The following is a 4,688-nucleotide window of genomic DNA, read 5'->3' as shown; positions in this document are numbered from 1 at the left end:
TGGGAGGAGGTAGAAAGGAAAATGTGCAACAATGAATGAATGGAAATCCAAGGTTTTTTATAAGCTTGTGTAAAATGTCACTTATAAGAAGTGAGGAAATTTGCCATTCTGACACAACCCAAATTATTCTATTCAACAAAACTCTGACTTTAAAGGGATCTACATTTTCTCCAGTTTCTCAAACTAATTGTCCTTAAGTTACAGCTGAAACTCTAGAGAGTTTCCTGGGGCTGTACACTGCATGACAGGAAGGTGACTCTTTCTTCTGGGGAACTAGCCAATCTATCTATTCAAAGGAAAATATCCAAAGGCAGCCTCTTCTACAAGTTCAAAAGCACAGCTACTCAATCAGTTCTGACTCATATTGACACTCTATAGAGTAAATCATAAGGGAAAGAGATTGTTCATATATTCCCCAAGGAATAGCTGGTGGATCTGAACTTCTGGAGACAAGAGGTTTTTGTTTTAGAATGACAATTCACTACCAATTCCAGCACCCTTTTCCCATCTTGTAAAGAGTGGGATGGGATAAACAACTGAGAAGCACTTCTGAAAGGCACAGACAGTGAGTAAAAACAAACTCCTTAAAATATTGAGACTGTTAATGGATATATAGAACACTTCTCCTCTCACATCTTGCCATCATATAAATTGTGTGTGTGTGTGTGTGTATAATAACATGGGATTATACTGGAAAATATTGAAAGCCTAAAACCATAGTTAATGAGATTTTTGAGAACTCAGGAACAAAAAAAGGGAATCTTAGCCTCTGACCAAGATAAATAAAACCATATATATCTACAGTTTACACACACACACACACACACACACACACACACACGACAGAGCGACACACACAGAGCATAGGACAGATGGAATTTGAGTGTGAATTACTATAAAAATAATTCGTTTTTGATCCACAAGAGCAGCAGGAAGCTGCCTCAGCAGGGAGCAGTGTGGCTCAGCAGGGAGCTGTGATGTGACCCACCCGCCAAGAGCAAATACTACAGCAGGAATTTGAGTGAGGTACTTATGAGGAGGTCACTGCTGATTGCTGTACCACATACCATGAGGGACCCCTTCACCTTAAGCTGGAGGGAGTGAGACAGCTGGAGATCGACTAGGGTAGGAGACCTTGTTCTCAAGGGGAAAACCAAAGCTTCTTGGTTTTCCATTCAGGTCCCCACGCATGCCCCTACCACCCACATGTGACAGCCTGTGCACCCACCTCCCACCCCCACGTGTGTCTGTGCATGCACCCACCCTACATGCATCTGCACACCAGCCCAACCCTTTTCTGAAGCAGTGACTTCAGATCGGGAATTGGTTATCACCTCAGGCATGAAAACCACTGCCACAGCAATGTCATGAAAAAAGCAAGCTACCTCATGCCCTACTACACAAGCACAAAGTGACATATCACACACACACACACACCCCAAAAAGTGACATAGCGTCAGTGGATTTCCAGAAAGTCTGATGGAACTTTTTAACACAGAATTTAAATGAACAATGATTGAATATTTTTCAATGGATGAAAGACAAACTTGAAGAATTAAAGGACACTGCAAGTAAAAACCAGGAGGAGCTTTAAAAAATAAATCCAAAACAATGCAGATAAAACAAACAAGGCATTGGAGACTCTGGAAAAAACAAAAAAACCACAATCCAAAATATGAGGTCCAATGTTTCAGATTCTGTCAACATGATGGAGGGACACACGAACAGAGCTAAAAATATGGAACATAGAGCCAGTAAAATGAAGATAGAATTACCACCACTGATCTGCTAGAGCAAAAGACAGAATAAAAAAGAAGAGAAAATATAAGAATAATGTGAAACATTATTCAAGAGAATAACATGAGCATCATTGGAATCCCAAAACAGGAAGAAGAAAGTAAAGGCACCAAAAAAGTTATGGAAGAATTACTAGAAGAATATTTCCAGGCATAATGAAGAATGAGAGAATATATATTCAAGAAGCTAAGCAAACACCATATAGAATAGACTCTCCCCCCACCCCAAAAAAAACCACCACCAAGGCTTATCATAGTCAAATTTGCCAGAAGCAAAGATAAGGAGAGAATTCTGAAAGCAGCCAAGAGAGAAACAAAAAGTAAACTATAAGGAGGAGCAGATAAGATTAAGTGTAGATTTCTCAGCAGAAATCATGCGAGCAAGAAGACAGTGGAATGACATATATCAAATACTCACAGAACACAAGGGTCAACCAAGAATACTATACCCAGCAGAACTGTCCATTAAATATGAAGGAGAGATCAATAAATTCCCAGAAAAACAGAACCTAAGAACATTTATAGAAACAATACCAGGGTTGCAGGGAACACTGAGAGATGTCCTTTTTACAGAGGTGCCCCAGAAAGCAAGATGGGCCAAAGTAAATTGCAACAACACCAAAAAGAACTCAACAAAATGATCACAATAAAACCTTGCCTCTCAGTAATCACACAGAATGTGAATAGTTTAAATGCACCACTGAAGAGAAAAAGAATAGAAGATTGGATAAAACACAAAATCCAACAATATGCTGCCTAAAAAGGACACAGCTGAAAAATGAAGATAAAGAAAAGACTGAAAATAAAGGGGTAGGAAAAAATATAGAAAGGAAATGGCAACCAAAAAAAGTGGGAGAAGCAATATTAATCTCTGATAAAATAAATTTCAATGCAAAAATAATCACAAAAAACAAGGAAGGTCACTATATAATACTTAAAGGGTCAATCGAACAAGAGGAAATAACAGCAAGAAGTATCTATGCACCAAATGAAAGACCTGAAAAATATATAAAACATTAACAAAGCTGAAAAATAGACACCACTACTGTAGTTGTTGGAGACTTCAATACACCACTCTCAAGAAAAGATAGAACAGAAAGAAACTCAACAAAGATGCTGAAGAATTAAACCACACAATAAACCAACTCAACCTCATAGATATTTATAGGTTATTGCATCCAAAAAAAGAATAATATACCTTCTTCTCAAATGTGCATGAAATGTTCTCCAGAATAGATCACATTATAGGTCATAAGGCAAGCATCAATAAATTAAAAAACAGAAATAATACAAAGCATCTTCTCAGATCACAAAGCTACAAAATTAGAACTTAATAACAAGAAGATAAAGGATAACATGACGGGGTACTAGAAGAAATAAAAACTTACATTAAAAAGTATCTTGAAACAAATGACAATGGCCATTTACCAAAACCTCTGAGAAACAGCCAAAGCAGTAATCGAGGTAAATGTACAGCAATAAGCAAACACATCAAGACAGGGAAATAAAAATGACTATTGACTTTATAACAGAATATCCCCAATAAGTTGAAAAAGAACAGCAAGAAAACCTGAAACCCTAAGAAAAACTAAAATTATTAAATTGGAGCAGAAAGAAATGAAAAATAAAACAGAAAAACCATTGAAACTATCAATAAAACTAGGAGTTGGTTCTTTGAAAAAGTCAATAAAATCGACAAACCACTAGCAAAAAAAAGGAAAAGAGGGTAAAGACACAAATATCTGAATAAAAGATGAAACGGGTAATGTGACAACAGAACCAACTAAAATTAAAAGGCTAACATTAGAATACTATGAAAAACAATACTCAAACAAATATGAAAACCTAGAGTAAATGGACAAATACTTAGAAATTCACAATCTACCTAAATGGCAACAAACCAAAATTGAACACCTGAACAGACCCATTACAAGAGAAGACACTAAAAAGGTAATAAAACTACTTCCAGCCAAAAAAATGCCCTGGACCAGATGGTTTTACAAGTACATTTATCAAACATTCAGAGAACTGTCACCATTTTTACATATATTATTTCAGGAAACAGAAAAAGATTAAATTCTCCCAGATCATTCTATGAAGCAATCATATCCTTGATACTAAAGCCAGGTAAAGACACCACCAAAATAGAAAACTATAGGCCAATATCTCTCATGAACATAGATGAAAAAAAAATCCTGAATATAATCCTGGACAATAGAATCCAATGATACATTAAAAAAAATAGTTCACCATGACCAAGGGGGATTCATAACAAGTATGTAAGAATGGTTCAATATAAGAAAAACACTCAATGTAATTCATCAAATAAACAAAGAACAAGAACTACATGATCCTATCAAATGATTCAGAAAAGGCCTTTGACAGAATCCAATACCCTTTCATGATTAAAACACTCAACAAAAAAGGATTATAGGGCAATTTGCTCAACATAGTAAAAAGAATATACGCAAAGCAGAGAACCAACATTTTTCTCAATGGAGAAAGATTAAAGGCATTCCCTTTGAGAATAGGAACTAGGCAAAGATGCCCACTATCACCTCTCCAATTCAATGTTATATTGGAAGTCTTAGTAATAGCAATAAGAAAAGGAAACAAGAGATATCCAAATTTGCAAAGAGGAGGTAAAATTATCTCTATATGCAGATAATATGATAGTATACTTAGAAAACTCTAAACACTCAGCAAGAAAACTACTGGACATAGTTGACCAATTCAGCAAAGTGGCAGGATAAAAGATCAACATACAAAAATCAATTGGCTAAAAGTATTATATTTTAGGGCATTATTTTTAATGTAGGAGTATGCAATGAGGGTTGTAGAGTGGATTATATTTGGGGCTAGGGGGTGGGGTTTGGGGAGGTGCGGGGGGGA

The sequence above is a fragment of the Elephantulus edwardii genome, unplaced genomic scaffold (assembly GCF_000299155.1).
Source record: "Elephantulus edwardii isolate Elephantulus edwardi_28Jun2011 unplaced genomic scaffold, EleEdw1.0 scaffold00040, whole genome shotgun sequence".
Lineage (NCBI taxonomy): Eukaryota > Metazoa > Chordata > Mammalia > Macroscelidea > Macroscelididae > Elephantulus > Elephantulus edwardii.
Note: the sequence above shows the minus strand (reverse complement) of the source record.